The 22222-nt window shown below is 45.6% G+C and overlaps 1 protein-coding gene across 5 annotated transcripts in view; it reads left to right on the top strand.

Annotated features, from left to right (window-relative positions):
• The first annotated feature begins 5524 nt into the window (after positions 1-5524).
• Positions 5525-22222, top strand: part of FOXN2 (forkhead box N2) — a 71985-nt gene continuing 55287 nt past the window's right edge. For all 5 annotated transcript variants that reach the window (XR_012902882.1, XR_012902881.1, XM_075925100.1 and 2 more), the window contains exon 1: positions 5525-5648. The gene's annotated coding sequence lies outside the window, so the exon portion shown is untranslated. The remainder of the gene's footprint in view (positions 5649-22222) is intronic.

The raw sequence follows: 22222 nt of genomic DNA, 5'->3' as shown, positions 1-22222 counted from the left end.
AATCTAAGGCAAAACAAAACTACAGTTGCAAGCATAATAAAGCCGCTAGATGGCAAGGGCCACCAATTGATTTAAATACTCAGGGGAAAAATCCCTGGGATAGGAAGCTTTCATTACAAAAGAGAGAGAACCCAATTACCAGCTCAGACATTATTCCCAAATTCCCAAACCAGAAAACAACAAAATCCTGATGGCCTATCTAAACTTTGCCCTACTTACACATTGTGAGTAGATCTTTTCTTGGAGAGAGACGTGCCTCCCATCTCCCTGTTAATTGGAAGAAAATGCTCTGACCCAGGCAAAGGAGGGAAAAAATAAAAATTCCTTTGTCCCAGTTTGAATTCCTTTGTCCCTCTACCTGAATTGTTATTGGCTGACCAGATACCTGGCTAGGGACAGGAGACATAGTTAACCTCTTAGTCCCCAGGTGCTGGCTGCTAAAGCGCTCTGTGTAACTGAAGTGGTACATTATAGAAAGGATCCCCAGTGGAGGGTGGTAAGTAGCCCTGGTTTTAAGCAATTCACACTGAGCCGACGCCCTCATCAGTGCCAAGACCCACCCTGGTGTATGACATTACAAAGATAGCTTCCCCAATTATCACCTCTAATATCATTAGCTCACAGACATTTCCCCCCTCCCCCATCCCCCTTCTGTTCTGAAATTTGATTTGTCCTTTTCATATGTGTTCATTTTTTTTTAATTGTATCCTTTGGTATATATGGTCATGCCAATTTACTTTCACTATTTGATCTGAGGAAGTGGGTCTGGCCCATGAAAGCTCATCACCTAATAAACCATCTTGTTAGTCTTTAAAGTGCTACATAGTCCTGTTTTTTGTTTACAGAAGAGGGGCTTACTTACTATCCTTCATGCTGTCAACTTCGACCTGGTCCTGAACCTAGGTCGGTATGTACATTAATTTTTGGGGAGTCAGTTGGTACCAAGACGTTTCTTATTGAGATGTTCTGCTACTCCCCCCTGGCTTAAAATCTGTACTCCGTGCCTCCCTATGTCCTTCCATGCTCAACCTAACTTACACAAACATACAGTTTATCAATGGGGCCTCTTTCTTGGTTGCTGTGCTACTGATCCAAAGTCTTGCCCACTACATTCCAGGCCTGTTGCTGTTTTCATATTACAGGCCTTTATTCAGGCCTGCTGACTCCATGTTACTGACCCTCAACTTACTACAACAAGCACTCAGAAACCTCACTCAGATACACAGCTATCTCCCTCAGGCAAACGCTAAGAGAAACTCTCCCTTTGGTCACAGTAGGACTGGCTAGTCACAGACAACTTCCCAGAGTCATGCACCCCTTCACCAATCTCCCTGTTAGCTACAGGCAACACAGAAAATTTACACTCATACATGTTCTGGGACTGCGTGAAGATATTAGCCTTATTACACATATCTACCAGGCCATAATCATAACACATACCCACACGGTTATAAACTGAAATCCTAGGAAGATACCATCTCTGCTGTTCTTTCATTCTCATGATCTGGAGTTTCATCCTAGCAATTTTCTCATTGGCTTCTCTTCACTTCACTTGTAGTAAGAACTTCATCTCTTTCTCAAAAAACAACAAACAGTCTGGTAGCACTTTAAAGACTAACAAAACATGTAGATGGTTTCATGGGTCCAAAAAAGCTCATGATCCCATCTACATGTTTTGTTAATCTTTAAAGTGCTACCAGACTATTTGTTGTTTTTAAGTTTATCCTGTACAGACTAACTCGACCAACTCTTTCCAAGTTAAGAGATCTGCCTGCCCTAAAGCCACTCTCCCACAAAGAAGATAGCAGTAAGTGAGGAGAAGGGCTGCCATTCGCTGCTCCTGCCTCCTCAAGGTTACTTCTCCCTGGACTCACAAGAACATGGCTCCTGTCTCCCCTCCTTGGGGTGTGAGTCTTCCCTGGAGCTGGACATCTTGCCTTGATCTGAGGCTGCTTTCACCTTGGGGTGTCGCTTAGGAAGAATTGGTTGCTTTGGGGCTACTGTGCCCAACTGCAAAAACATGCATTGGGCTGTTTCCCTGCCCTATTCTAGCCTAGCTATCCAGTTGCCCCAAAAGCTAGAAAAAACCCAAAACATTCTCTGGCTATGCAGATTTAACCTACTGTGTGCCTTTCCCCAAGGCAGCAGCAGAAAAGAAGAAGAAAAAAACCCTCCAAAACTTCTAACAGCAAAACAGAAGAAAAAAAAAGTGTCCTTTTAAAATCCTGAAGTCTGCGTTCTTGGTTCAAAATGATCCCACTGCTCTCCCACTAGGTCAGGGCTGTTCCCTACTCTGGCATGCCGAATGCAGAAGGTGGGGGCCCACACAAAAGCTCCAAAACCTTGTCTGTACAGGTGCTAGTTAGAAAAAACTTCCCCCAAAAATCCTAATGCTCAGATTTTGGGAATTTCGCTGCCACCATCAAGTGCTTTGATCCCCTAAAAAAGGGGGGTGAACACTTGAAACCACCCTGAGGGGCACCCCAAGCTCTTTTACCCCGAAAGAGCTTGAAAAGAGAAAAACAAGCTGTAGTCTGTGGTAGCTGACCCCTCAGTCAGAGGCATGCAGATACACACTGCCAGAGCCCCCAGTACACAAGAGTCAAATCATCACCTTAAAAGAAGTTATTTTTATTACGAAACAAAAGATAAACTTGATAAAGCATACTTGGTTGCTAGATGTCACAGAGCAACTGAGGAAAACAAATTAAAACAGAGAAAAATCTTGGCACAATGATTAGATGGTAAGTATGGGGGGAGAGAGGGAAGGCATAGATTCCTACAGATTAGTTCAAATCAAACCATAAAATAAAGAAAAATGACCCTAAATGCTACTGGACTCATATTTCCCTGGTACTCACTTCTAGTTTTTCTCTTTGTTCAGTCCGCTTCCCTGCTCTGAATTTCATGGTGGGAGGAAGGGCATAGTAGTCCTGCCTGGGTTAAATCATTTTGTATCTCTCAACCCTTGGTGTTACTTTCTCACACAAAGAAAGCAGGCAGGGAATCTGTATCCAATTCAGATTCCAAGCTTCTATCTTGATTGGCTCTCCCGGCTCCCTGGCTGACACCTTTGCTAGGTGTAGGGTAAACTGAGGCAGCCCTAAATGTGCTAGTAGGCCTCTAAACAGAATAACTCCATTCTAGGATTAAGGCCTAGGAACACCACAGACAGTAAAAGACCCTGGGCACCATAGCAACCACGTTCTAAAACACTCGAAAAGGGTCTCAGTTGGTAATGTAACACATTTTGCTTAAGATAACATTCATAAAATTTGCTTAAACTGTCTTGCTTCACTCCTAGATAATAAGCCTGAGAACCAAGTGCTGCACCAACTCAAGGCCATACCCGCCTGCTATAGCAACATCATCATCTATGCAGACTAAAATGTTATTACTGTTTTGCTGACATGTTTTGGCATTTGAACAATAACCACCTGTATATTAATTAACGAGCTGTTACTTTGCAATGGGCGGAGATATTATGTAATCTTTAGTAGTTCTATTGGCTTATGTGCTCATTTCGTCTTGCTGCTAGACCTATCAAATCATTTTTCCTCCGTCCACCTGCTGACTATATAATCTATTGTATTGTGTTAATTAACCAGTGTTCACCAGGGTAACCCCTGCGTGTCACTCCATCAGCTGATGTATAATAAATCCTCCGCTTGTTTTCACCTGCATCCAGAGTGTCCTGGCTTATTTCCAACACTAGGTATCTGAGTTAACTCCTTGGCCACCAGATGCTGGTCATGACACAAGCTTGAAGATACAACTGCTCCAATCTCACAGACAGAGACAAACACCTACAGGATCTATATAGAGCAGGGATGGTCAATGCATTTAACAAACAGAGCCAAAACAGCCGCGGAAAAAATTCAAAGAGCCGCACCAGAATTGTCAAAAAAAAAAGTAGGAATAAGAGCCTCCGGAAAAGGGCACTTTTTCCGGAGGATCGGGGCCAGTCTAGACGCTCTTTTCCGGCTTTTTTAAAAGCCGGAAAAAAGCGGCGGACATTTTTATTTAAATGCCGCGGGGGATATTTAAATCCCCCGCGGATTTCCCTACGACGACTGCTGAAATTTACATGCCCCTTCCGGAAAAGGGGCCAGTGTAGACGTAGCCCCCCAGAACAGAATTGTTGAACAAAAACAAGAAAACTAAATAAAAGAAAATTTTTAAAAGGAAGCTACCCCTTTAAGACGATTGCCATCTTGGACGCCATTTTTAAAACCCTGCAGCTCCAACCTGATAAGCACAGGGAAGCTGGGGGCCGGTGGGGGCCGTTTGGGGAGGACGCAGGAGTGGCTTTGTGAGCCACACCTTTGGGGGGCAAGAGCCACATGCGGTTTGTGAGCCATGAGTTGGCCACAGCAGATATAGAGTATTCATAAAACTGAAATACCAACCCGGAGAAGTGAAAAAACAGATGGACAGAGCTAGAAGAGTACCCAGACATGAACTACTTCAAGACCGACAAGAAGAGAAAACAACAGAATTCCACTTGGCATCACCTATAGCCCACAACTCAAACCCCTCTAACACATTATCAACAATCTACAACCTATCCTGGGAAATGATCCCTCACTCTCACAGGCCTTGGGGGACAGGCCAGTCCTCACCTACACACAACCCCCTAACTTCAAACAAATTCTTTCCAGTAACCACACAGCACTTCTCCATCATAATCATCCAGGAACTCACCCCTGCAATCAGTCCCAGTGCCAACTCTGCCCACACATCTACACAAGCGAGTTCATCACAGGACCTAACCACATCAGATCCTGCATCAGGGGTTCATTTAACTGCACATCTACTAATGTGATCTATGCTGTCAGATGCCAGCAATGCCTCACTGCCATGTATATTGGCCAAACTGGACAGTCTCTATGGGAAAGAATGAATGGACACAAATCAAATATCTGAAAAGGCAACACACAGAACACTTTTGGAAAACACTTTAACCTGCCTGGACACTCATTCATGGATCTCAGTCACTGTGTTATTTCAGGCCAATTCCACAAGCCAAATACACAGGGAAGTCTTGGAACTCAGCTTCATTTACAGGTTTGATTCCTATCACCAAGGTATGAATAAACAGTATGGCCCACTACATTCCACATCCTAATGACATAAAAAAACAAACAATAGGTACTTAAGTACAACATGCAGCTTATCTATTAGCTTCATGTAGCATGGAGACTCTAATTGACTATTTCTTACCCTTTTTCCTTCCCCCCCCCCCCCCCCCGCCTATTTATTTAGAAACTGGACCTTTAATAACACCATGCATCTGAAGAAGTGGGTTGTGCCCACGAAAGCTCATGATACTGGCTACATGTTTTGTTAGTCTTTAAGGTTCTGCAAGACTGTTTTTTAAGTTTTTACCCACAAGCTAGTCTCCATCAATCCTCTCCCCTCCCCAGCAGTGGACTCGTCTCCTGTACATGACAGCAGGATTGGGGTGGGGGGAACAGAGGGAGGAGCAGGCTGTGTGGTGAATATAGGAGAGGGAGGAGGGCCTAGTGGCTTGAGTGCTGTGTTGCTATGGGGAGACCGAGAGGGGTGTTGCCTCTGCTGATCCATGGCACATCCCCTTGCTGCCATATTGTGTCCGCTCTCCCCAGCTGCACAGCTCCATGACTCTTGTGAGTATGGACCCCGCTATGGAAGGTGGGCGGGGAGTGTTCCTCCACCCCGCAGAGCGGTTCCCGGCCGGGGTTTCTTTGGGAGCCGGTGGCTGATCCCGGTAGCGCCGCGGGGCTGTGTGGGGCGGAAGGGAGCTGTGGAAGGAACAGAAGTGGCAAGGGCGGGGAAGCGGGGCGCGGATCGGGCCCGCCGGTCTGTGCTTCCGCCGCGGCTGTTGCTGAGGGAGAGGAAGCAGCTTGCCGGGGCTGGCGCCGGGTTTAGTTTTCGCCGCCAGGGGCGGGGAACGGGCCGCGCACAGGCGCGGGGCAGGTCGCGGAGGGGCTTGTGCGAACGAGTGAGAAGCTGCCGAGGTCGGCGCTCCGCGTGAGGCGCGCTGCAGCCGGCCCCTGGCCGCCCTAAGGCTCTGCGCGTGCCGGGGGCGCCGGGCTCGCAGCCCGCCCCTCAGGGAGGAGACGCGGCTGCGCCCCGCAGTAGGGAGGCGCGCCCGTCGAAGTGACTCTGCCTTCCCCCCATGCCCGTGGGGGCGCTTTAAGCATCACGTGACGGGCTGGGAGCCAGTGGTGCACTAAGTGCAGCCCCACTCCAGTTCCTTGGAGGTGCCTGAGCTAGCCCTGAGGGGAGGGTGGGTCAGTTCTCTTGCCCTCAAAGACACAAGCTTTCCCAGCCACCGCAGCACTTCTGGCCTAGGGATGGAAGGGGCTGGACGACTGGTCGGTTATCTGATGCACAAATGCTTATCAGAGCGTCGACTAGTAGTGACTCAACTAGTGGCTCCCCTCCCCCCACAGAGAGGCAGGGAGCAGGCTTCAGTACGTGGGGTGGGGGCAGGAGCGGCCCGAGGCGGGCTGCAGCAGCTGGCGCCCCAGGCGGAATGCGCGATCGGCAACCCTGCTTGCAGGCTGCCAGTGGACTGATGTCATCATCGGGCATCCTGGGTGCCCCGCGACATCATCATTGTGTGCCCTGGGGCTCCCCATTGAAGGCGGCGCCCTAGGCGACAGTAGAGTCCGCCTATAGTCGCAGGCTGCCCCTGGGTGGGGGAGAACCAGGTTAAAAACGGTTCCCCCCCAGCACTACCTCTGCAGGGAAAAGAGACAGGGGTGAGCAGGGAACTGGCACTTCTGCCTTTGAAATGTAGTTGGGTGTTTGCTACATTTCAAAAGCAGAAGTGCTGTGGGGAGCCAGGGACAAGCTGGTGACTCAAACAGTCCACCATTGGCCCCATGCTCCCTACTTTTGAAATGTACAAGAGACCCGGGAGGGTAGGGGACTCAAACAGTTGCCTGCTGGCCCACAGTTCTGGTGGCGCTTGCTTTTGAAATGTACAAGAGCCCTCCCGGAGCGCTTGTACATTTCAAAAGCAAGGAGTATGGGGGTAGCGGGGGACTGTTTGAGTCCCCTGCTGGCTGTGTTCCCCAGCGTGCTTCTGCCTTTGAAATGTAGCAGGAACAGGCAGGGCTCTTGCTACATTTCAAAGGCCCTTATCAAGTAATCAAATAGAATAGTTGATGCAAATTACATCGATTAATTGATTAGTTGATTAATCTAAATTTAACATCTTTTGTCTGGCCTCTCTGTTCCACCTGTGGCTCTGTTAGTAAAGGCTTGTGCAAGGTGAATTTCACTCTCCCCTCCCCATCATAGGTATTTTTAGTTCATAGGGCTTTTTCCTCCCCACATTTTGGTTGGGATTGTAACAGATGCCAGCCAGAGGAAGTGAGTCCACCCTAGTGAATCATACACATTTCTGGGACAATGTGTCTGCAACAAACCTGACAAAGAGCCAGAAGTGCTTCATGGGGGTCCCTTGTACTCCAGAAAGAGTGCAGTCTGCACTCCAGTCTGCTGTTGCCGCTGCTGCTGCCCACCAACTCCTGCACTGCAGTTTAGTGCCTAATGCAGGGTGTCTTCTCCTTGCTCTTTCGGATGGAATACTTGGCTGCTCACTGCTGAGAGCTCTGCAATGTTACTTGTTCTTACGAGACATTTATCTGGGTTTTGTGATGTTTCTCTTAATCTATTTTAGATGTATAAAAGAGTTTTAGGAGCAGTATTGTGTATGCATAGCTATGTACAAAATGATGCACATGTGTGGGTTAATGATAATATATTTGCATTGGTTGTAATGAAAATGAAAACTTACAGGCGATTGATCAGATAGGCATGTTCTTCTGTGTTTTGTACCCCATTTGATATGCCTTTAGCACATTATGAATAATACAATAATAGTAAGTTTTCAGTTTTTCTTGATCCTCAGTTTTTCAACAGAAATAAATCTAACACTTTTTATTTTAAATCGAAGAGTTTTACTAAAAACAAACCTAAAAAGTATAATACCATCATACAGCATTGTCATATTTTCTGCTTGTTGGTGAGCATGGGAAAATGACAGAAATGAATGGGCAATGGTGCAGCTATGGGTTGTGTGTGTGTGTGTGTTTTTAAAGGTACAGAAGCAGTGGAACCAGGAGAAAAAATGCAATAGTCCTGAAGTGAAGAGGACATAGATAGGAGAAATAAAAAATGGGAAGAACACACCTTCAGCATCTCATCTGAACCAGTATTGGTGATTGTAGGCAGTGTTTGAGTCTGAGATGTTACACTGAGTGATTTTTGATGGTGTAGGAAAAACTGTGGCATTGCAACTGTGATCTTTGTTCTGGTTGTGACCAGGCTTCACAAATTATGAGTTTTTATTTTTGAATGGTCATAGAATCATAGAATATTAGAACTTTAAGGGATCTTGAAAAGTAATCAAGTCCAGTCCCTGCACTCACGTCAGGGCCAAGCACCATCTAGATCATCCCTAAGAAATGACTATGTATTCTGCTTTTAAATCTCTCCAGTGATGGAGATTCCACAACCTCCCTAGGTGTTGAACCACCCGACAGAACTTTTTTCCAAATGTCTAGCCCCGTGGTCACCAACCAGTAGATTGTGATCTACCGGTAGATCTCAGGGGCTCTAAGAGTAGCTCTTGAGCCCTCTCTGAACTGATTTCCTCATTTGAGGAGCAGCTACTCACCGAGCAACAACACAGGTGAGTAGCTGCGAGGAATGGTGAGAGCTGGGAGGTCGGGAGGGCTCAAACACCCCAGCCAGCTGACTGTGGCTTTCAGCTGAAAGAGGCTGCCCTGCGCTCCAGCTGATCGGCGGCTTCTCCTCTGCGTCTGCCCACATGGAGCTTGATGCACCCTGGCTGAGCAGCTGGCCAGGCAGCCACTTCTCTTCGCTCCCGCCCAGTTGCCCTGTGCTCAGCCCAGGGAGGCTGCGTCTAGCTCCAGCTGTGCTGGAGCAAGCTTCCCGTGCTGAGTGCAGGGCAGCCGGGCGGGAGTGAAGAAAAGCGGCTTCCTGGACAGGTGCCCATGGCGCTCAGCCAGGGTGCACCAAGCTCCACGTGGGCAGGCGCAGAGGGGAAGCCGCCCGATCAGCCGGGCTGAAGGCCACTGCCAGCTGGCCAGGCAGCTTCTTCTCTGCACCAGCCCACGTGGAGTGTGGTGCACCCTGGCTGAGCACCACTTCCAAATGTTGAAAAACCTCTTCCAAATGTTGGAAAAACTTTTTAAAAAAAGCAGCAGTATAAGGATGGGGAATAGCAAGTGATGGAGAGGAGAAGAATAGAGAGGGTGGGGCTTCAGGGAAGGGGCAGAGCTTCAAGGAAGGGTCGGGGCGGTAGATCTTGGCTTGGTCTGTCATTTAAAAAGTGATCTTGGGTGTAAAAAGGTTGGAGACCACTGGTCTAGCCTAAACCTCCCTTGCTACAATTTAAGCCCATTGCTTTTTATCCTATCCTCCGAGGCCAAAGAGAACAATCTCCCTCCTCCTTGACACACCCTTTTAGATACTTGAAAACTGCTATCATGTTCCCTCTCAGGGTACGTCTAGACTACCGCGTTTTGTCGACAGAAGTTTTGTCGACAGTATCTGTCGACAAAACTTCTGTCGACAAAGAGCGTCCAGACACATTGAGTTCTGTCGACAAAGCAAGCTGCTTAGTCGACAGAACCCTGTAGTCTAGACGCAACCCTACAGGCAATAACACCTTCTGTCGACAGAACTCTGTCGACAGAAGGTGTTATGCCTCATAAAATGAGGTATACCAGCGTCGACAAAACTGCTGAGTTCTGTCGACGTTATGTCGACAGAACTCAGCAGTAGTGTAGACGCTGGTATAGTTTTGTCGACAAAAGTCCACTTTTGTCGACAAAACTCAGTAGTCTAGACACACCCTCAGTCTTCTCTTTTCCAAACTAAAGAAACCCAATTTTTTCAGTCTTCACTCATAGCTCATGTTTTCTAGACCTTTAATCATTTTTGTTGCTCTTCTCTTGACCCTCTCCAATTTCTCTACATCTTTCTTGAAATATGGTGCCCAGAACTGGACACAATACTCCAAGTGAGGCCTAATCATCGCAGAATAGAGCGGGAGAATGACTTTTCGTGTCTTGCTCACATGACTACTGTTAATGCATTCCGGAATCATGTTTGCTTTTTTTGCAACAGTGTCACACTGTTGACACACAGGCTACATCTATACTGCGGATGTTTTGCGGAAGAGGGAATGCAAATGGAACGCTCATTTGCATATCTTGTGCTCTCATTTGCGTATCTTCTTCCGATCCTTTTTGCGGAAGAGGTTTTTGCAATAAAAAGCCTTGTGTAGACGGGGCCATTTGTCAGAAAAAACCCCTTTTGCGTAAGAACCTGTAAACCTCATTTTTTGAGGAATAAGGGCTCTTGAGCAAAAGGGGTTTTTTTCTGACAAATGGCCCCATCTACACAGGGCTTTTTATCGCAAAAACCTCTTCCGCACAAAGGATCGGAAGAAGATATGCAAATAAGAGCGCATGATATGCAAGAGCATTTCTTGATATGCAAGTCCATTTGCATTTCTTCTTCCGCAAAACATCCACAGTGTAGACATAGCCATATTTAGCTTTTGATCCTCTATGACTCTGAGATCTCTTCCTAGACAGTCATTTTCCATTCTGTATGTGTGAAACTGATTGTTCCGTCCTTTGTGGAGTACTTTGCATTTATCCTTATTAAACTTCATCCTATTAACCTCAGACCATTTCTCTAATTTGTCTTGATCATTTTGAATTATAACCCAGTCCTCCAAAGTGCTTGCAGCCGCTCCCAGCTTGATATCTGCTAACTTTATAAGCCATGATCTTGTCATTATCTAAAACATTGATAATGATATTGAACAGAACTGGTCCCAAAACAGACCTCTGCAGAACCCCGCCTGTTATGCCCTTCCATTATGACTGTTTATCCATGGTTCACATTCTCAGAGTAGTTATCAAACCAGTTATGCACCAACCTTTTAGTAGCCAAATATGTTATATTTTCCCTAGCTGTATTTCCTTTCCCTAAGAAGCAAATTTGAGATTTTAGTAAAACATTTGATACAATCTAGGTATACACTGCTTCCTCCTTATTCACAAAGCTAGTTATCCTATCAAAGAAATTTATCAGATTGGTTTGATATGATTTGTTCTTTTCAAATCCTCTCCGACTGTTAATTATCACCTTATCTTCCAGATGTTTGTAGGTGGATTCCTTAATTATTTATTCCCTTATCTTTTCCGGCACAGAAGTTAAGCTGACAGGTGTGTAGTTTCCTGGGTTTTCTACATTTCATCAGGCCCTGGTGACTTGAAGATATTTAACTTTTCTAAGTAATTTTTAACCTGTTAAAATTTGTAGTGGTTACACATTTACACAGAGGGGGGCCACCTGCGAGCACTAGCTCCTGCCTGCCCTGTCCCCCCCCCCCTTTCCCGCTACTGCTTCTGGTACAGAGGCAGCAGCACAGGGGACAGGTGGCTCTATGGGAGCTGGTACATGGTGGGAGCCAGCTTGAAATCTGGCTTCCCGCATATACTGGCTCCTGTCTGCCCCCTCCTGCCCCCACGTTGCTGCCTCTAGGGAGGCAGTGGGCGTCTGCCACCACTTAATAAAAAGAGTCTTAACCAGTATTCCTGCTAAGATTTTCCATCCATGAACAGTGCGTTTTGCCTTGTGCATCTATATTGAAGTTGTGTGCTTGTTCGGATGTGTGCCCACTCACTAGGGGCACAGGTCCCAGAGACTTTCCCAGCACAGAGACTCCAGCCCAATGCCCTTTGCTGGGACCCTGAGCCCTTCTCCCAGGAAGTGCCTCCCACCTTGTGGGGAGAAGGTGAATGCTGCTCCCCAAGCAGCCTGTGTGCAGGGAAGCAGCTGTCCCAAGTCCTTGCCTGAGGCAGAGAGAAGCAGTTCCCAGGGCTTGCAGGGAATCGAGTGCTGGGGTGGGGCAATGACATGTGGAGCAGCTGAGCAGGGGAGCCAGAAGGTGGCAGGGGGCTCTGAAACCTAGAGGGCAAGGAATGGGGAAGAGTGGGAGGTATGCAGGGATCTCTGGCCCCAGGAGGAGCCGCACTGCAGCCTGGCTTTAGCCCCTGCAGCTGCCCACCATGCAGCCCACCCTGGAAGCAGCCAGATAGCAACCACATGGCCTTGGTTACAGCTCCAGCCCTGGGGAAAGGCTGAGGCCAGGGTTGTGTGGCAGATACCCAGCAGTGGCTGCCCCATGTGATGGGGCTGGAGCTAGGCACGTGATACTAAAAATAGCACACAGCTCTGGCCCCAGGAGCAGCTGTACTACACCCCTGACTCCAGCTCTGGCACATGAGGCAGCTACCCACCACGCATCCCTGCCCTGGAAGCAGCTGGGAAGCCGCAGCAGGCAGGGGGAGGGCAGGCGAGAGCTGGTGCTTACAGGGCTTCCAGCTGGCTCCTTATGTATGTAAATGTGTAACCACTAAAAAATTCAGGATTACACATTTACACAAGTTAACATATTTTAACATCCCTAGTTCTTGCTGTTAGAAAAATACTAATAAGGTTTCCCTGGCCAGTGTGAGGTGGAGCCAGGGAGGAGGGATTTGGAGTGCAGGCTGTCCTGGGGCTATGGCAGGGACAGAGAACTACCCCCAGCCCCCTCTCACTGCCAGGTGAGAGCCACCTCTCCTTCATTATGGCAGCTGTGGTGGGGCTGGGCCAGTGTAACCCACACACCATCTGGGTGTGTTCGCTGTCCCATATAGTGGCACTTAGATCACTTAGAGAGAGAAAGAATGAGTTTGTGCTATGGCCTTAGGTGAGAGCAAGCTGGCTTTTAGCTCAAGCAGTAGAAGCTCATGCACTAAGCTCCAGAAGTCCTAGGTTCAGTTCTGCCTGAATGGGTTACACCAGGTCAGGGGAAAGGGTGCCTCTCTCCAGCTACAGCCCTGGCTAGGCTGGGCTACTGAGGGGCACTTTTCCCTGGCTGTAGCAGCTTGGGCTGAGTTGGGCTAGGCCAAGTAGAAGAAAGCACAGCCCTTGATAGCCTGATGAGTGGCTGCACAGCTTAGGGGGATTTTAGTTACGGTTGTGTCAATACTAGTCATGTAAGTGCTATTTGTCTGTGTTTTCTGTTTATGCAACTGTCATAGTGCAGTCTGAAACTGAATGAAGTTTAGATTTTTATTCAAAGAATTTGTAAAAGAGAAATTTAAACACACATATATTCTTGGAATCAGAAGTATTTGGAATGCTGTGACAAAAATTTAACTATAGGAAGAAAAATTATCCAGTAATTTTTAAAAATGGAAATCAGTGCAAGCTTTGACTTCAGTAAGCTATCTTTGTAGTGCAGTCATTTTCTTCTGATATCGTTGAAGTGCTATTTAAAAAAAATTACTCTCTCTGCAAGATAATTTCAAATAAAATTAAAACTTCATGTTTTCACATAAGAGATAAATGGAGTTCTGTTATCTTTGCATTTAAAAAGACTTAAAAATAATCAGCAAAAGAGAAAGTATTATATTTTGTAATGTTGGGCAATTTTTATTGCTACACTTCAGGTGAAATGTCATCAAAAACATTCAGTATTGTTTAGAGTAGGGATGTTAGTCTATTGTTGTTTACACAATTAACTGATAAACTTGGGCTTATCGGTTAATCCAAACGACTACTGTAGCAGAGGCAGTAAGGGGGGGGAAGTAGGATCTAGTGCTCATGAGGGGCCAGCTTTTAAGGCAGCTCCCCCGCAAAAGCCAGTTCCTGTTGTTACCCCTGGGGCCTGGATAACACTCAAATATGGCCTGATAGCGAAACCACAGGCAAAAGAAAACACATCCGCCCCCTTCTTCAGGGTCTATCACATGTGAATTAGGCCGACAAAGGAAAACAGACTCCAATTAAAGGGGAAATTAAAAAGAAACTGTATTAGGGATTTTATACAATATTAAGGGAAAAGCAGGGGAGAAACCCAACGCAAACTAATAACACTGGGCTACAATTTTTTAGAAGTCACTCTCTTCCGCATTCACACATGCCTTTTTCCAAAAGAGCTCTTTTGGAAAGAGGCTTCTTCCTTGTAGAAAGAGGTTTACCACAGTCGGAAAAAACCCTCTGTTCTTTTGACTTTCTGTCGAAAGAACACAATAGCAGTGTGGATGTAAGTGTAGTTTTTCCAGAAAAATGTCTGTTTTTCCAGAAAAACACTGATGTGTAGACATACTCAGAGGAAGTATTGCAGGGTGGCAGGTTGCTGGCTGGGCATGGGGCTGGGAGCCAGGAGTACACTGGTTGCCACCCCTACTCCCGGGGAGTATTTTACAGTAACCGCATAACCGCTAAAAATGGTTGCAGCTACATAATTACTAAAATGCACAATATCTAACATCCTTGGTTTCGAGGCTATCCTGGAGAAGTGTGTTTAATAGGGATATCTTGGAAATGAATTTTTTTTTTCAATGTACTGTCCTCAGGTTGCAAAAGTATATATCTATATCTCCTCTCTTTGTGTTTTATTCATTTACCAGGGAATATGCAGAATATAAGAAATCTGACCATAATCTTTTGAAAAGAGCATATTACTGAAAAACAACACTTCTTTTTTGGTGTTACAAAACACCCAAAATTATGTTGTTGTTGTCATTTAATTTTAATTGCTATCTGTTTACAATGCTTGCTTACTTTTCACCTTTTTCGTTTCACTGTTCAATCTGATAGCTCATATCACTTTTTATTCCAATCAGTTACATTTTCAGGTTCTTATGAATATGGAACCTGATCCAAAACTAACTGAAATCTGTCGAAAGGTTCCTGTTGACTTCAGTAGGTTTTGAATTAGGGACATGAAAGTATAACTGTTAGGCTTGCCAGATGCTTTCACCAAAAATCCCAAACATGGCAGGAAAAAACTTGTTGAGCAAAAAAACGGAGAACAAGAAAAAGGTTGCTGCTCCTTTAAGAATCCCCGCGCTCCTCGCTCCCCCCACTCCCACCAGACGCGGCAGGGGATGAAGGGGAACAATGTCCAGTCTTTTCTGGCCAGAAATAATGGACTGTCCAGGCGAAAACCAGACACCTGGCACCCCTAGTAACTGTGTACATCAGTTAATCTTCACGGTTACATGCAGGCTCCCTATACGTGTGAGGAACCACCTGTCCCCCTGCACTGCTGCTTCTGTATCAGAGGTAGCAGCAGGGGGAGAGAGAGGGCAGGCAGGAGCTGGTGCACACAGGGAGGCGGCTTAAAATCTGGCTCTCTGTGTGCACTGGCTCTCTGGGAGACACCTGCATGTAACTGTGTAGCTGCTGAAATTTTTTAGCGGTTACACACGTTTACTTAATTAAATGCATTTTAATATCCCTATTTTGAATAAGGCTGTAGGCTGCTTAAAAGAAATGACTTTGATCCTGCAATTCATGTGCTGCTTCACTGCGGTGCTGACCTGCACACAACAAATTACAGGATTGGGCCAGTGTGTGCAGCTAAAACTTTGCCAGTGGATGTTTATTTTCATGGGCATTTTTGTTTTGCTTTTAAAATAATGGAAACATTTATATTTTCTTTTGATTTCATAAAAGTAAGCTTACAAAACCTAAATCTTGGGCTAAATTTGAGTTGCCTGGGTCCCTGTAAGGTCTCTGATACAGAACTTCGTAATCATTTCACACCTCTCTCCTGATATTGTTTCTCCTTTCAGTTTAATTTTAATTTTACATCCAGGAATGGCAAGACTGAGAAGAGACAATAACAATGAGATAAATTTGAAAATATTTCAATAAATAAATGGAAAGCTTTATTTTATATAATATCCAATAAAACGTGGGAGGAGTTGCTCCAACATATGTGAGTCAGAAATGAATATTGCAAAGGTTTTGTCCAGTAAGAGAGAAAACTTCAAGACAAAGTAGATACCAAAGATTCTTCATCCGATAAACCTTTTTATCTAAAAAGAAGCTATTTTGTCTCTGTATGCTGTCCAATTAAGGTAATTATCTCAACGTTTGGTTTTTGTTAAGTATTTTGCTGAAGACTGAAGCTGCCTACATATTTCTTCTGGAGACAACAGATCATTCACATGCTGGGTTGCTTAAATCTAAGACCAAGAGGAAGTTTTTTCCCTAGGAGACACAATGCCTTAGTTGTCTTGGATACATGACATCACATAGCATTGTAATCAAATACAGGCAATCTGCAGTGCCTTTGGGATTTAAATCTGATCTAAAGCCTGAATAGCAGCTCTTATGAGATGGATAATATATTGTGTAAAATAGTCTCAGACAAAGAAAAAGGACGAGGGGAGGAGGAAATCAATTTAATTCAATAAATAATGCTGCACCTCAGTGTTGGGTCCTTAAAATACTTTGATCAGATAAATGCATTGTTTTGCAACTTTAAAAAATAATGTTTTGCATAGCTATGCTGAGATTTCTTTGGCAGAACTATGATTTGTCCATTTGTAATGAAAGAAGATATTACAGTATTGCAGTTTGTCCTCTGCAATTTGCATGCATTTCCAGGAATAGACATTGTGAGTAGTTTCCCTTATTCCTATGAGGGCTTAGAACAGAGATGGGCAACCTAGACTAGTGATAGGGCCACATGAGTGGTCCTCCGTCATCTCATGCGCCGTAGTATTATTGTAACCAAGATGGGCTCCCGGGATAGGATAGTTTTCCTTAACTGTGCTTGCATTCCTAGAATTTATGGGGTGTGCTGATTTAACCATACTTTGTCTGGATGCGGAGGGAGTGCATGGCTCTTCCATTCAATGTTGTGTACAACCAGTATGCACCTCACTTCATGTAGCCTTGCTTTACCATGCATGTCACTTTAGTAATATAGATAGGAAAAAAGATATATGGATAGAAACCAGCGGAATCTGGCAGACCTGTGCATGGCCAACAGTAAACAAAATGTCTTGCAGGCCACACGTAGATCCCCAATGGGCTGCATAAGGCCACAGGCTGCAAATTGCTTACCTTTGATTTAGAATCCTAGATTATAGTGTTGGAAGAGACTTAAGGAGGTCATCTTGTTCCAACCCCCGCTCCCCCCACTCAAAGCAGGACCAACCCTAACTAAATCATCCCAGCCAGGGCTTTGTCAATCCTCACCTTAAAAACCTGTAGGGATGGAGATTCCACCACCTCCCTAGGTAACCCATCCCTAGGTTCACCAGCCTCCTAGTGAAATAGCCTAGACCTCCCCCAGTGTAACCTGAGACCATTGTTTCTTGTTCTGTCATTTGCCACCACTGCAAATAGTCTAGCTCCATCCTTCTATGGATCCCCCTTCAGGTGTTGAAGGCTGCTGTCAAATGCCCCTTCATTCTTCTCTTTTGCAGACTAAATTAGACCATTTCCCTCAGCCTCTCCTCATAAGTTGAGCCAGTCTCCCGGGTGGACAGTGGCTACTGCCGCCCCATGCTGCTGCCTAAGCATAGCGGTATAAGGGGGGCTCAGATGTGTGATGGGCTCAGGGTTGTTGGGGGGGGGGGGGGTTCTGAATTTTGATGTAGGTTGGCTCTTTAGTTTGAAAAGGTTGCCAACCTCTGAGATACAGGCTTTGAGTTTTAACTTTAATGCCTCTGGTATCATCTGAAGAGAATGTCCTTCAAATATAAACACTAGTATTAAAATTAGATCTTCTTTAAGACCATCCTATTAATTCAGCATAGACACCAGTTTATGGTGGTTCATGCCCTAACCATTATATCACATTTCCCAAAATCATAACAGTGTTTCAGGAATGTAAATTTGAATAAGCTAAAAAATAGCAACAAAACTAAAATACCAAAACCTAGTGGGGACAGCCTCATGCCGGCCCTAACCCCAGGAGAAGCTGCACTGCAACTCCAACTCCTGCACGCAGGGCAGTGACTCCTCTCTGGGAGCAGCTGGACAGCCACCTAATGACCCTTTTCCCAGGCCCAGCCAGATCCATGCTGCAGGTTTTTTATTGCAGTACAGGAATACTTTAATGGCATCACAAACACAACCAAGAGAAAGAGAAGTTTTTTACTGGCACACTCTCTGTCTGTGCAACCTGCTGGGAAAAGCAGTCCAACCTATAGCTGCCTGTGAACAAAAGAAAGCAGCAGTTGCTGTTGTCAAAACATCTCACTTAAAACAACAAATAGTATGGTAGCACTTTAAAGACTAACAAAACATGTGGATGGTACCATGGGCTTTTGTGGGCACAGCCCACTTCTTCAGATGACTTAAAACATCTTCCAGAATATGAAGGCTTATGCCACCTCCATCACAAGTAAAACTTGCAAGATAGATGGATTCTCCATATTTGCCCACCCCATCTCTAAGAGGTTTTTGAAAGACCTACAGAACCTTCACCCACCACATACAAATGTACCTCCCATGTGGGATTTAGAACTGGTCCTCCACTCCCTCACAAAACCACCCATTGAGCCTATGGCAACTTCACTTGAAAATGCTGTTCCTGCTGCCAATCGCATCTGCAAAGAGGGTTATTGAACTTGCAGTTTTCACAGCCTCACCCCTCATACATGACATAAGAACATAAGAACGGCTGTACTGGGTCAGACCAAAGGTCCTTCTAGCCCAGTATCCTGTCTGCCGACAGTGGCCAGCACCACTCTCACTAGAGAGAGTGGACCGAAGACAATGATCAAGCGATTTGTCTCCTGCTATCTCTCTTCAGCCTCTGACAAACAGAGGCCAAGGACACCATTTTATCCCCTGGCTAATAGCCTTTTATGGACCTAACCTCCATGAAATTATCTAGCTTCTCTTTAAACTCTATTGTAGTCCTAGCCTTCACAGCCTCCTCTGGCAAGGAGTTCCACAGGTTGACTACATGCTGTGTGAAGAAGAACTTTCTTTTATTAGTTTTAAACCTGCTCCCCATTAATTTCATTTGGTGTCCTCTAGTTCTTCTATTTAGGGAACTAATAAATAACTTTTCTTTATCAGCCCTCTCCACACCACTCATGATTTTATAGACCTTTCACAAAGTTATTCTACAATCCCACCCCTCTTCTTACCCAAAGTTTGTTCTGAATTTCATATCAATGAACCAATAGTCCTTCCCACCTTTTACCCGAAACTGCAGAATTCCAGGGACAAAGCCATATTGCACACTATAGATGTGAGAAGGGCTATTGCCTTCTACTAAGACAGGATGCAGTCTTTTCGACTATCACAGAGACTGCTCGTATCTACAGCCAGAAGGTCTAATGGAAAACCACTTTCTTCCCAGTGCATATCAAAATTGATAATATCCTATATTATCCCCTGCCACACACTCCAGAATAGAGCATTACCAACAACTCCCAAAGCTCATTTCACCAGAGCAATGGCAACATCAACTGCCTTCCTCAGGGGAGTGTCGCTCTGTGAGATATGTCAAGCAGCCACATGGTCGTCTAACCACATGTTTATGAAGCATTATGCAATTCCACCATGCTCGACAATGGACACTGCGATAGCTACTGCGGTCCTCTTCACAGCCTGCAACAACTAGCTGAAGCCCACTTACCATCTGGCTGGGTACTGCTACACAGTCACCAACAGTGGGGCACCCATAGGGACATCACTCAAAGAAGAAAGATAAGTTACTCACTTTGTGCAATAACAATGGTTCTTCAAGAAGTGTGTTCCCCTGGGTGCTCCACTACCCACCCTCTTGCCTGTTTCTTCGGGCATTAACAACTTGCCAGGAGGGCGTCAAAGAAGAAACCGAGAAGAGACAGGCTGTGTGCACTAATATCAAAGGCAGAAACACCACACACCTCTCGCTCATGCACAGCCTGATTGGACACTGCTGTAAGTGTCTCCAATACGGGGTGCTGGGATGAGCCCAACACCTATAGTGGAGCACCCAGAGGGACACATATCTTGAAAACCATTGTTACCGCACAGAAGGAGTAACTTCTCTTTATTTACTTGTTCCCATAACATAAGAACTAGGGGTATGTCTAGACTATATGCCTCTGCCGACAGGCATGTAAATTAGACATACCGACATAGTCAATTAAGCTGGGATTTAAATATCCCCTGCTTCATTAGAATAAAAATAGCCGCTGCGTTGTGCTGGCTCAGCTGTTTGTCGGCACAAACCGGCAGTCAAGACGGGGATCGATCACCAAGGAAAGCCTTTGTCAACCGATCCTGTAAACCGCTTCATTGACTATTTCGGTATGTCTAATTTACATGCCTCTGTTGGCAGAGGCATGTAGTTTAGACATACCTTAGAAGTCACCAAATGAGATTAATAGGTAGCAGGTTTAAAACAAACAAAAGAAATTTTTCCTTCACATAGTGTACAGTCAGCCTGTGGAACTCCTTGCCAGAGGCAGTTGTGAAGACCAGGACTTTAACGGGATTAAAGAAATAACTAGATAAATTAATGGAAGCTAGGTCCATCAATGGCTATTAGCCAAGATGGGTAAGAATGGTGTCCCTAGCCTCTGTTAGAGGCTGGGAATGGGTGATGGGAGAGGGATTGCTTGAGGATTCCGTGTTCTGCTCACTCCCTCTGAGGCATCTGGCATTGGCCACTGTTGGAAGACAGGATACTGAGCTAGATGGACCTTTGGTCTGACCCAGCATGGCCGTTCTTATAAAAATAGTGGGCTCTGCAGCACTGCAAGCCTTTACTGCAGAAAGGAAATATTGGTTGCCTTTCAGGGTTTATATCACTCTGGTCAGATCATGCAACCCGGTCACGTAGCCTAGAAGCCGTAGTCAGTAGGACTTCTCTGGGCTTCAGAAAAGCATAGTCCAATGGCCAGAGTCAATACATAGCAACCCCTCATTGCAGGGCAGTGTGGCCCCATGGCCAATACTCTGGGACAGGGTGGTCACCACTGCAAGAATGGCAGCCTGGATGGGGGGCCTGGGCTCACCCTCTCCCACCGGGCACCAACCCACGAACCTAGCAAAGGTGGAGTGATCAAGCACTGGGTCAGCAAGGAATCTCATAGAAACATACTGACTCACTCAGGTGGGAGTTGCCACTCGCCTTGAAACCCCTTCCTGGGTTATGTCCTACCATGTCTTTTGCAGATGGAGTATCTTTAGGGTTTCAGAGTTCCTTAGGTATCAGAGGTGCTCTCCTTAGGGCTTCCATGGGTGCCTGGAGGCTTGCGGTGACTGATGTCTCCATTTCACGGGATTTAGGTTCCAGGCTCATCCACAGCTGATGCAGCACATCCTCCTTGGCAGTCCACCCAGACTGAGCAGGGCTACACCCTTTTATATTATGGCAGTAGGAACATGCCCAGCAGTGTTGGGAGGGCAGGGCTTCCACAGCTAAGAGTTCTTCCTTAACCTTTCCCACACCAGTGTGTGGCTGGTTCATCCCGTGACATTGAAATAATAGATATATAAAGTTTTTATTTTTCTGAAGTATGTTTAAATCTGTCCTCAGCAGTATACTTACTATTTACATAAATCTGCCATGAGATTTGTGGGCTTTTTGATTGTGAAGAAGGAGATTTTATTTAGTTTTTCATTAGTTATTTTTGACCTGCAGTACCAAGTAGGGTTGCAAGATTATCAAGTGACTGATTAAGTTAATAATCCCAATTACTGCATATGAATAGAAATGAAACGTGGGTTTCCAGCTATAGCAATGGTGTAGATGTGGTTTTTGCTCGTTTTTAATCCAGAGGTCAAATTGATTATTTTTGACACTTTGCATACTCCTATGCTTGGAAGAGAGGGGATCCACCTAAGAAAGAGAGGAAAGAGCATTTTCACGGGCAGGCTTGCAAACCTAGTGAGGAGGGCTTTAAAACATTTTTGCTGGGGGATGGTGACCTAAGCCCTGAGGTAAGAGAGGAAGTGGGATACTGGGAAGAAACACAAGGAGGAAGGAGCAACAAAGGAGGATCCCTGATTCGAATGGAGAAGGGAGGGCAATCAACTAGTTATCTAAGGTGTTTGTACATGAATGCAAGAAGCCTGGGAAAGAAACAGGAAGAATTAGAAGCCCCACCCAGTCAAAGAACTATGATTTGATTGGAATAACGGAGACTTGGTGGGATGACTAGGTGCTCACATGACTGGAGCGCTGTCATGAAAGGATATAAACTGTTCAGGAAGAACAGGCAGGGGAGAAAAGGAGGAGAAGTTGTACTGTATGTAAGAGAGCAGTATGATTGCTCAGAGCTCCAGTATATAGAAGGAGAAAAGCCTGTTGAGAGTCTTTGTATTAAGTTTAGACGTGGGAGCAATGGTGGTGATGTTGTGGTTGGTGTCTACT

Source organism: Pelodiscus sinensis, chromosome 3 (genome assembly GCF_049634645.1).
Source record: "Pelodiscus sinensis isolate JC-2024 chromosome 3, ASM4963464v1, whole genome shotgun sequence".
Taxonomy (NCBI): domain Eukaryota; kingdom Metazoa; phylum Chordata; order Testudines; family Trionychidae; genus Pelodiscus; species Pelodiscus sinensis.
This window is presented reverse-complemented; position numbering and strand designations above follow the sequence as displayed.